Below are 12280 nucleotides of genomic sequence, written 5' to 3' on the forward strand. Positions count from 1 at the left end.
GTCTACTCCGGGTGACCGTGAGTTTGACCATAAACGAAGGATGTTATGTAAGGAAATCGGGCAAAGCTTGCGTAAGGACCGAGAAGCCTGGTGATCGAAGCGTGCTAATGAGTTGGAAGCAGCAGCTGCATCTGGTAACGACCGGAAGCTCTTCCAACTCATCCGAGCCACTGGCAGCAAGAAGTCTGGTGTGAGTGAAACAATCTGCGAGGGTGATGGGATGCCAATCACTAACATCCATCGACGTCTTGGACGATGGGCAGAGTTTTCGAAGGGCAGTTCAACTGGCCTGCTGCTCCGGCAACATCAGTCAGACTGTCCTGCCCTCCATGGCCGGTGACGACTGATCCACCAAACGAGGAGGAAGTCCGCAAGGAACTCCAACTCTTGAAGCGTTACAAATCACCTGGCCCAGATGACTTACCTCCAGCTCTTTTTAAAGATGGTGGTGACTTTTTGACTAAGGAATTGACGACGTTGTTTACAAAGGTTTGGGAACTAGAGAGTGTACCAACGTCATGGAATGAGTCGATAGTTGTCCCTATCTTTAAAAGGGTTCACGTCGTTCCTGTAACAACTATCGGGGATAAGTCTACTTCCGATTGCGTCCAAGCTATTGGCTTCCGTCATACTTCGTAGGTTGTTCAAAACCCGAGAAAGATTGACTCGCGAGGAGCAGGCTGGTTTTCGTTCTGGTCGAGGATGTATTGATCATATCTTCACCCTCCGCCAAATGTTAGAACACCGCCATACTTATCAAAGGCCAACAATCGTAGTGTTTCTTGACATCAGGGCTGCCTTCGATTCGTTGGACAGAACTGTTCTCTGGGATTGTCTATTGAAGAAGGGTGTGCCTGAGAAGTTTATTAACATCCTAAAAGCCCTATATAAAAACACCTCAGGCAGAGTGAGGGCATACAACCACCTTTCTCCATTGTTCCATTCGAGTAGTGGGGTTAGGCAGGGTTGCCCAATCTCACCATTCCTCTTCAACTTTGCCATCGATGACATTCTGGAAACAGCTCTGATGAATGTAAGTAATGGTGGTGTGGATCTGTTGCCTGGAGAAAGACTTCTCGACCTTGAGTATGCGGACGATATTGTCTTACTGTGCGATAATGCCCAAGGCATGCAATCCGCACTTAATCAGTTGACAATCAGTGTCCGTAGGTATTGTATGTGCTTTGCACCTTCTAAGTGCAAAGTACTTTTACAAGACTGGCTGGATTTTAATCCTGTACTTATCCTGGATGGTGAGCAGATAGAAGTAGTCGAGAAGTTCGTGTATCTGGGTAGCTGCATATGTGCTGGTGGGGGTGTGAGTGATGAGATCAATGCACGAATAGTGAAAGCCAGAGCGGCTTATGCCAATCTAGGCCATCTTTGGCACCTTCGTGATGTTAGTCTGGCTGTAAAAGTCGGATCTACAACGCGTCGGTGAGAGCAGTTTTGCTCTATGCTTGTGAAACCTGGCCTCTCCGAGTTGAGAATGTTAGACGACTCTCTGTGTTCGATCATCGCTGTCTCCGAAGGATTGCTGACATTCAGTGGCAACACCATGTCAGTAATGCAGAGGTTCGGCATCGTGTGTTCGAGCACAGAGACGATAATCCAATTGGTGTCACCATCTCGAAACACCGACTTCGGTGGCTTGGACATGTTCTACGAATGTCGTCCCAGAGAATTCCACGTCGTGTATTATTTGCCGACTCTGGGACTGGTTGGAAGAAGCGGAGAGGTGGTCAGTGCATGACATGGTGTCGTGGCATGAAAGAAAGCTGCAAAGGACTGGCTTGTGTCGGTCCTTCACGACTCCCTGGTTGGGGTCCGAGAGATGATGCTACACAGTGGCTAGAGACGTTATCAGATATGGCTCAGAATAGAAGCCAGTGGCGATCGTGCTGTAACCTTCTTTTACTTTCTTCATAAAAAGTGGTTGTGTCTCCCTTACCTGAAAGATTTCTTCCGATTGTACCTTTGCGTTCCCTGATTACTAGTACACTACCTTACACCAATCTCTTCGTTATTGTTATCTTTTTTTTCTATTTCTCTTCGAATTCTCATTGTTTTGTGTGGCGCATATATATTGGCGCTCTCTTGTACCAATATTTATGTGTTCAAATAAATAAATAAATAAAACTCCTGTTACCCTTTTTCAAAACTGTAATCGTTTTGATCGACACTTGCAGAAGTTAATGGCTAGTTATGAATAGCACGTTGCAGCCTCGGTTTATACTGGTTTACAAACTTACTGATTGATCATCTCATCTAGAACCCTACCCCTAAATTTGAAATTGCTTGTCTAGCAATCTTTCTATATCCCACCAATAATTTAAAACTTTTAATTGACCTGAGAGGGTTTCTTTTTACTATCCTGGAAGTTAGTTTGTTAGATTTTTAAGTAGCGATGGGTTGTATCGAAAAAATTATCAAGTTTATAAAAAGTGAGTAGCACTGCGAAAAGATCAAATGGTAAATGGAAAGACTAAAGCCTAAATATGTCTTATTTATAAAATGTAATCATTTTGTTTTATTTAGAGGTAGCAGTTTGAAATGAATATAAAACCTGAATCGAAACCGCGCATAGTTATGCAATGCTTAGTTAAGGCAGGGAAGCTGGTGCACACAAACTATTGGGACTATTAAACACTAAAGAGGAAGCAGATACAATTTTGTTGAGCGCAGTAGTTTGATCTACTTTAGATGATTCATAGAACAAAGTATGTGCATGTCGCGAACATTTGGCAACAAGTGAACTAAATTATTCTTCATGCACTGTGATCACACAATGATTTTAGGCATACGGTCAATCGTCTATCGAGTATGTACATTAAATAACTAGGGCGGTTGAGAAATCTCTTTTTACTGGGCACACGGCTTAGTATGTGTACATATGAAGTTGCGTAATCAAAAATTACCAGGAACTTTATAATCGGAGGTTGGTTCACTAATCGATAAACAGTAAGTCAATCATTCATAACATAGAATTTCTAAGTGTCATATTTCAAGTGACGTTTCAATATTTCAAACAAATCAAATATTATAAAGGTATCACTTACCTACGCATATACACATAATTTTTAGTGATATCTGAAGTGCAGAGATGGAATTATATTTGTATAGACTGCACGTCATTTGTCTTTCGCAAGACTTTGGGGTCATGTATACATTTCAATTCCTTCCAGTACCAGCATGATTAAGTGGTAAGAGAAAAAAGTGACATTAAGACAATAGATAATGTATTTTACTAACAAGTCCCACCCTTATAGTTGGATTTTTGAAAGTTATGATACTTGTAGGGTTAAATGCTTGGAACAATACAGAAAGAGATTAATCTAACAATAGGACAAACCAATGCCCAAGTTAGTACCTATTCAAAGACCCTTGATAAAAAGAGCATGGAACCGTATGTTTTTGAGCAAAAAGCGAAGTTGTCGTGCACAGCAAACCAGTGTTAGACACAACAATAGGAATAAATGCTATAAATTTGACCAAAATTAGGTTATTTTAAACAGCAAAACCAAAGTGTAGGAACGGAAAGGTGTGATCTCCAGAGTCAGTTTCGGTTAACACGCATAATTTAGATAAGCAAGATGACCACTGGTCGTGATAATAATGTACCGCTTCCGGAGATCATTTAATAGAATTTCGGTAAGGAAGTGCACCTGATACGTATTAGTGTTTGTAGTACTGATCATTGATATTAATCAGATTCAGATTTGTGTAGTAAGGACAGAAGGCCTACGGCCTTTTCTAGTATGCTTCTGTGAGTGTCCAGTCTTCTCTTGAAAGAGTCAATTGAAGGTGCGGACACCACTGCTTCAGGCAGCAGGTTCCAAGTATTGATGACTCGGTGTGAAAACCTGTATGCCACGGGTATTTTGTTCGTTCTTGGCTTTTCTACTCGCCTGCTATGTCCTCTGAGGTGTCCCGATCTAGTGGGAAGAAAGAGAGAGAATAAGTTAGGTCCGAAATCATTTCTCAGTATTCTGTACATCAATATTAGATCTCCCCTTAGTCTGCGATAGGACAGAGTAAAGAGGCTCAGTTTTTCAAGCCGCTCTTTATATGATAAACCCCGGAGTTTCGGAATTGCACGCGTAGCTGCCCTCTGTACTTTTTCTAGTATGTCTGAGTCACCTTTTAAACAGGGGCTTGCAGCTTGAACACAGTTCTCTAACTTAGTTCTCACTAAGGATGTGTATACTGTGGTGAACATGGTAGTATCAAACTTAGTGAATGTCCTTTTTAAAGCCCAGAGGGTTCGAAACCCCTTAACTGCGACCTCCCGGCAATGGGCCGTCGTCTTAAGATCATTGCTCACTGTCACCCCTAGGTCCTTATGAGACCGGACTACGGGTAATAACACATCCCCTATGTTGTACGTATTAACCTTTGAATCCCCCATTTATTTTATTTATTTTATTTGGACACATGAATATTGGTACAGAGGAGCGCCAATATATATGCGCCACACAAAACAATGAAAATTCGAGAGGAATACAAAGAAAGAAAAAAAAAGCTAAGGAGCGCAACAAAAAAAAAGAGAGAACAATAACGAAGAGATTGGTGTAAGGTAATGTGCTAGTAATCAGGGAACGCAAAGGTACAATCGGAAGAAATCTTTCAGGTAAGGGAGACACAACCACTTTTTATGAAGAAAGTAAAAGAAGGTTACAGCACGATCGCCACTGGCTTCTATTCTGAGCCATATCTGATAACGTCTCTAGCCACTGTGTAGCATCATCTCTCGGACCCCAACCAGGGAGTCGTGAAGGACCGACACAAGCCAGTCCTTTGCAGCTTTCTTTCATGCCACGACACCATGTCATGCACTGACCACCTCTCCGCTTCTTCCAACCAGTCCCAGAGTCGGCAAATAATACACGACGTGGAATTCTCTGGGACGACATTCGGAGAACATGTCCAAGCCACCGAAGTCGGTGTTTCGAGATGGTGACACCAATTGGATTATCGTCTCTGTGCTCGAACACACGATGCCGAACCTCTGCATTACTGACATGGTGTTGCCACTGAATGTCAGCAATCCTTCGGAGACAGCGATGATCGAACACAGAGAGTCGTCTAACATTCTCAACTCGGAGAGGCCAGGTTTCACAAGCATAGAGCAAAACTGCTCTCACCGACGCGTTGTAGATCCGACTTTTTACAGCCAGACTAACATCACGAAGGTGCCAAAGATGGCCTAGATTGGCATAAGCCGCTCTGGCTTTCACTATTCGTGCATTGATCTCATCACTCACACCCCCACCAGCACATATGCAGCTACCCAGATACACGAACTTCTCGACTACTTCTATCTGCTCACCATCCAGGATAAGTACAGGATTAAAATCCAGCCAGTCTTGTAAAAGTACTTTGCACTTAGAAGGTGCAAAGCACATACAATACCTACGGACACTGATTGTCAACTGATTAAGTGCGGATTGCATGCCTTGGGCATTATCGCACAGTAAGACAATATCGTCCGCATACTCAAGGTCGAGAAGTCTTTCTCCAGGCAACAGATCCACACCACCATTACTTACATTCATCAGAGCTGTTTCCAGAATGTCATCGATGGCAAAGTTGAAGAGGAATGGTGAGATTGGGCAACCCTGCCTAACCCCACTACTCGAATGGAACAATGGAGAAAGGTGGTTGTATGCCCTCACTCTGCCTGAGGTGTTTTTATATAGGGCTTTTAGGATGTTAATAAACTTCTCAGGCACACCCTTCTTCAATAGACAATCCCAGAGAACAGTTCTGTCCAACGAATCGAAGGCAGCCCTGATGTCAAGAAACACTACGATTGTTGGCCTTTGATAAGTATGGCGGTGTTCTAACATTTGGCGGAGGGTGAAGATATGATCAATACATCCTCGACCAGAACGAAAACCAGCCTGCTCCTCGCGAGTCAATCTTTCTCGGGTTTTGAACAACCTACGAAGTATGACGGAAGCCAATAGCTTGGACGCAATCGGAAGTAGACTTATCCCCGATAGTTGTTACAGGAACGACGTGAACCCTTTTTAAAGATAGGGACAACTATCGACTCATTCCATGACGTTGGTACACTCTCTAGTTCCCAAACCTTTGTAAACAACGTCGTCAATTCCTTAGTCAAAAAGTCACCACCATCTTTAAAAAGAGCTGGAGGTAAGTCATCTGGGCCAGGTGATTTGTAACGCTTCAAGAGTTGGAGTTCCTTGCGGACTTCCTCCTCGTTTGGTGGATCAGTCGTCACCGGCCATGGAGGGCAGGACAGTCTGACTGATGTTGCCGGAGCAGCAGGCCAGTTGAACTGCCCTTCGAAAAACTCTGCCCATCGTCCAAGACGTCGATGGATGTTAGTGATTGGCATCCCATCACCCTCGCAGATTGTTTCACTCACACCAGACTTCTTGCTGCCAGTGGCTCGGATGAGTTGGAAGAGCTTCCGGTCGTTACCAGATGCAGCTGCTGCTTCCAACTCATTAGCACGCTTCGATCACCAGGCTTCTCGGTCCTTACGCAAGCTTTGCCCGATTTCCTTACATAACATCCTTCGTTTATGGTCAAACTCACGGTCACCCGGAGTAGACCGACGGGCTTCAATGAGTTGTAAGGAACCAGAAGAAACCCAGTGCTTAAAAGCGGGACGTTTCGCAAACCCACAACTGACTGTCCCCGCCATTTTCATGGCGTCATGCAATTGCAACCAATGCTCATCTATACTTTTCGGTGGAGTGGTAGCTAGCCTAGAGGCTAACTCGGTTCGATACTTATTTGCAACAGAAGTTGCAACCAGCTTGCTAACATCAACCCGTTGGTGGCGGTCACTTCGTTGGCCACTGAAAAGTAAGGCAAGATTGGCGCAGACCAAGGCATGGTCAGAGTCCAGATAGGTACTCCAAAAGGAGCGGCAGTCTTGTACACAACCACGCCAGCGGTAGCTGATCGCGATGTGATCAATCTGAGTCCAGGCTTGAGATGCAGAGGGAGGACGCCAGGTGGCACATCGGCGATGACTGTGCCGAAAGTTAGTGCTAGCCAGAAACAGGTTGTGGTCTGTGCATAGTTGCAGTAGACGGTCCCCGTTATCTGACCTGCGACCAACGAGTCCCCATCGGCCACCTAAACGACTCTCTTCTGCGCCTAGACGCCCGACCTGAGCATTCAAGTCTCCGGCTAGTACTGTAATATCTGTCGAACGCACTTACTGGAGAAGAATAGTTAACTTGTGGTAGAATTCATCCTTGATTGCATCTGGGCTGCAATCTGTCGGGGCATAGGCGGAGATGACAAAGAGACATCGTTTCTCACGCCGATTTCTTCTCACTCTGATGGGACTTTCTGATCTAACAGCACATAACCGACTGTTAATAGGGATCTAATCGATTAGTGCTGTCTCAGCTCTAGCGCTTAGTGCGACACCAACGCCTGCAAGACTAGACGAAGATGCCACAGGGTCCCCGGATAAGCGCACGTGAAACAAGCTTTTTGAAGTGACAGATGGAGATCGAATTTGTAGTACTTCGCTAGAGTCTTGAATACGGGTCTCGGATAGACAACAAACATCAATATTAAGACTTTCCAAAGACATAGCCAGCCCTATCTGTTGACCAACCTGCATAAGTGTGCGAACGTTGAAGGCAGCCAGTTTGAATGGCGCACGTGGTTTCAGAAAAACTGCTTCAGTACTCATATTCGATGGTAACATACAACTTTCAACCGGACAGTGACTCGAGAACGTTTAGATACAGTCGGATTTCCACCAAAGCCGAGCCGCTGTATAAGTATGAAAGAGGGTGAATAATGTGGGAAATAATAATAATAATAATAATAATAACGACAATAATAGTAATAATAATAGTATTAATAATGACAATAATAGTAATGATAATTATTTGAATCGATTGATTGTTTTTGTTTTTCGGAGCGATAAAAGTAGTTGCCATAGACATAGAGTTCATCGTTTGTGTGTGGGCTGTGATACTGCCCGGGTGCCCAAACCGAAGCAGGTGGTTTTCTTAGGGGGCCACACCCCGAGCCTTTGATCTAAAGGTCTAACCCACAAGGCAGTGGAGCATCGTAAGGAGATGCAATCCCATGGTAGCCAGTGACCAAAGATTGGTTCATACGCCATTTGTTCCCGCAGGATACTGGAGCCCATGTGCACCATTGATTTGTGATCCGGTTAAAGCGCCGGACATTCGCTTTTCGTCCTCTCATTTTTGTAAACAACACCCCCGCCACGAGAAGGCAATGAGTAGGACTTCCCTGGCAGAGGCTGTATACGCGTGGCCGTGTGAGAGTATTTCGAGAGGGAGAGCGGACTCACCCCACTCTCGGCCGTACCAGGGCATTCGGGGGCATTTGAATCCCCCAAGTGCATGTAGACACACTTTTCCGAGTTGATAGGCATCAGCCACTCTTTAGACCAGTTTATCATATTATTTAAGTCCGCCTGAAGAGTAAATGCGTCTTTGTCTCCAGTTATTACTCGCCAAATTTTTACATCGTCAGCGTATAATAACATTGGAGACTGTACTATACTTGTAAGATCATTAACGTACATTATAAAAAGTAAAGGACCTAGGACGGAACCTTGGGGTACTCCACTAAGTACTGGTCTCCAGATGGAGCACTTGGAATTTATTCTTACTTTCTGCCTACGACCTACTAGGAAATCCTTAATCCATTTTAAAAGAGGTCCGGCAATACCAAGGTTTGCCAACTTCAATAGCAGTCTATTAGTTGGCACCTTGTCAAAAGCCTTACTGAAGTCTATGTAGACAACATCCACTGAGTTTCCGTTGTCTAGCGCATTAATCCAGAGCTCCCTAGCTATAAGGAGGTTCGTTGTACAGGATAGACCCTTTCTAAAACCATGTTGTGCCATGTTCAGCAAGTTATTGGTTTCCATAAATGCCGTTATGGTCCGTTTGATTATTCTTTCCAGTATTTTAATTACAACACTGGTGAGGCTTACGGGTCTGTAATTCGATGGAACTTGTCGTGGACCTGTTTTATGTATGGGAGTGACGATTGCGTCCTTCCAGTCCATAGGTAACACACCTTGGTCAAGTGACATTTTGAATATCACAGTCAGTGGGGCTGCGATATATTGGGCAATATGTCTCAAGATTTTACGGTGTAGTTCATCTGGTCCTGTTGACTTCTCCATGTTTAGGGTGCTAAGAGCCTTAAGCACATCGTTTTGGTCGAAGTCCACGGTGAGCAGCTGGTTTGTTGACTCTGTAATTGGGTCTGGTTCTTTCTCTAGAGGAGGTTCCTGAGTGAAAACTGCCCCAAAATAGTCAGCCATAACCTCTGCTTTTTCCTGATCTTCCTCTATCATTTCAGATTCACTTCCTACTTGAATTAGTTTGGGAATCCAATGATGAATCCTTGTTCTGCAGTTTATGTACGAGAATATCCTCTTGGGCTGCTTGAGTGCAGATTGTGCCAGCTGCGTTTCATATTTTCTTTGCGCTTCCCGAATTTTAGTTATACACTCGTTTCTTATCGATCTGTAGCGTTCCATCGTACCTGCTGTGCCAAGGCGGATGGCAACATCCCAGCATTTCTTCTTTTGTCTTAGTAGGCGTCGAATATCCCGCCCTATCCAGGGATGTCCGTGCTTCTTTTTCTTTGGGACAGTCCAGGGTATGTATGGTTGAGTTACCCGATTGTATAACTGCCTGAATAGAGTCCATGCCTCTTGTACTGATGCCTTTGAGTCAATTTCCCAGTTCTCAGCCGATGCTGTGGAGTTAATTGCCTGCATATCTGCCTTCCATATGTTAGGACGGGCCGGCACAATTGTTTGACAAGCAATCTCAGCCATGAATTTGAATAAGATGACTGCATGGTCACTTCTCCCAAGTGGTGGGAGAAAAGCCGTTTGACCAACGTCATCACCGTGTGTGAAGACTAAATCTAAAAGAGAAGAAGAGCTTCTTAAGTCGTATCTTGTGGGATCTCTAATGTGTTGGAATAATGCTAATCCAATCGAGGTTTCTAACAGTTTGGAGTCGAACGACGATATGGATGACCCTACTTCTAAGTTAACCCAGTTTATATATGGTGCATTAAAGTCGCCTACTACAAGGCTTTTACTCTTGTTACACCAGGACTTAAGTTTACTAAGGAGAAAACCATCTGCTACACATTCTAGACTGCGATAAACTACAACTTCTTCAATATCTTGCCTTCGGCATTTCAACTTACATCTCACCAGTTCACATGTCCCTGAAACATGTGCTACTGTCTCAGCTAATCTTATGGTTAGGGTACTTTTCGTATACAGAATAACCCCGCCTCCCCTACGGTTTAATCTATCAGCCCTACTGGTTATGAAACCAGTCAATTGGATTTCACTATCTAATACTTCTGACGTTAACCAAGTTTCCGAGACAGCGATAACGTCCGGTTTTTCTTTATCCACCACTGACTTCAGCTCCGCCATTTTATTTAGAAGGCTGCAAGTATTTGTGTAGCATACCTTTAAGTCTGTGAAGAGCTTTCCCTTGCCACCCAGAGTGGCTTGGGTATCGTTTTGCTCCGAACTTTTACAATTTGAAAACCCTTAAGGACGAGGTTTCTTTCACCGTTTCGGCGACGCTCGTTTATTTCCGCTTCTGCAGCTCTTCTCTTAATATGATCAGCTAGGCTGAGATCCTCACGGACATATATTCCGGATCCAATCAGTTTACGTGAATTACTTAGAATCAGGTTCCTTTCTTCCACCGTGTTGAATGTAACCTTTAGGAGGCGGTTTTTCTGAGGACTTTCGGAATCCCTTTTTTCCTATTCTATAAAGCTTACAAATACTAACTCCTGAAACTGTATCTGGGAGTAGTTTACTTAATGATGTCTTAATATGATTGAGATCATGTTCAAATCTTGCCTTTGGTTCAGTATCTGAAGATTCTCTTATCTTATGAAAAATGACTGATATATCAGAGAGATCTGTCTTGTCACGCGGTGAGGATTTTTCTTCTGATAACATTCCTTCCAATGTCTTACTGACCAGCTGCGTTTTGCCTACAGCCTTTTTCTTCTCATTTTTTTCCTTCTTACCGAAGTCCATTTGTCGCCACTCAGAACAGCCACACCTGGACTATGTGGAACGGTGACAGTTTTATCCGGATCTTCTATTTCGACTAGAGGTGTATGACTGCCGATGTCAATATCAAGCGACACTTCATTCCTCGTTAATGTCAACGGAGATTTCACGTTCCCGTCAACCACAGTCAGGTGTTTAACGGGTCCAGTAGCAGCACTTACTACACTGACACATTCTTCATCGTCAGTGCTCCTGTTATCAGTGCTCCCGCCATCGACTTTCTTGCAGGCTAAAGCCAATAGGCCCATAGCCTCCTGTACTAGTACCTTTTTATCCGTACAGCAGAACATACAAAGCCAATGCGAGTTAGGCTTCGAGCATCTTTTGTAAGCCGTCGGACTTAGTCGTGTACACATTTTGTGGTACCACTTTTTACAATCGTCACACTGCATTCCCTCCTCAACGGAGAACAAACAATTTGGTTGCCCACATTTGTGAGTCTTACCAACCATTGTAATTCGATTTAAAAGGTTTAAAAACAAAAAATGATAACAATGTGAACACAAGTGTTAGTCAAGGACTAAAAACAGGTACTCAGGACAAAATTTAGCAAAAAATTTCAAACTTTAACCAAAGTACTCTTAGTTAAAGTAGACCAAGAATGCTTTTTAGTGCAATAAGTACCCAAAGCAAGTATAATCACAACAAGTACAAACAACATTGACAAGACATAAGGACGGTTGAAAAACTATCTTCACTAGTACATAAGCATCTGTTGAAGATATTTTCCATCCATGAGGCTAAATAACTACACCATAGTTTGTTCAACTCCAAACCCCTAAATAACCTCTTAACCGAATAAACAGACAGATTTTACAAAAAAAATTCATTAATGATGTGACGATTCATGCGAGGCCTGTCCAAGAGGTCCAGAACCAATAGCACAAAATAATCTAGGTTGTTTCCAAAGACTACCCAAAGACTTACAACGAACTTACACTATCAGGTGATATCTGAGGGACTTCTGTGGACTGAAATTTATTTTTAGCATCCTTTGTGTGAAGTGGAGTACTGCTTGTCAGTCTATTCACAAATCTTTTCAAAATTCCGCTGGTTTTTTGAGAGTTTTCAAACTCTGGGAGACCAAACGACACATACCCACCCGAGTCGCTTATTGACTTCATCAACAAATGGTTCAAACAGTAACGCAAAACTCAAAATCCACAC

The 12280-nt window shown here is 43.5% G+C and overlaps 1 protein-coding gene across 1 annotated transcript in view; it reads right to left on the reverse strand.

The window, feature by feature from the left end:
- MS3_00006384 (uncharacterized protein) overlaps window positions 1–12280 on the reverse strand; it is a 71026-nt gene extending 58746 nt beyond the window's left edge. The window contains exon 1 of the mRNA XM_051214521.1: window positions 12052–12280. The gene's annotated coding sequence lies outside the window, so the exon portion shown is untranslated. The remainder of the gene's footprint in view (window positions 1–12051) is intronic.

This window comes from Schistosoma haematobium, chromosome 2 (genome assembly GCF_000699445.3).
Source record: "Schistosoma haematobium chromosome 2, whole genome shotgun sequence".
NCBI lineage: Eukaryota > Metazoa > Platyhelminthes > Trematoda > Strigeidida > Schistosomatidae > Schistosoma > Schistosoma haematobium.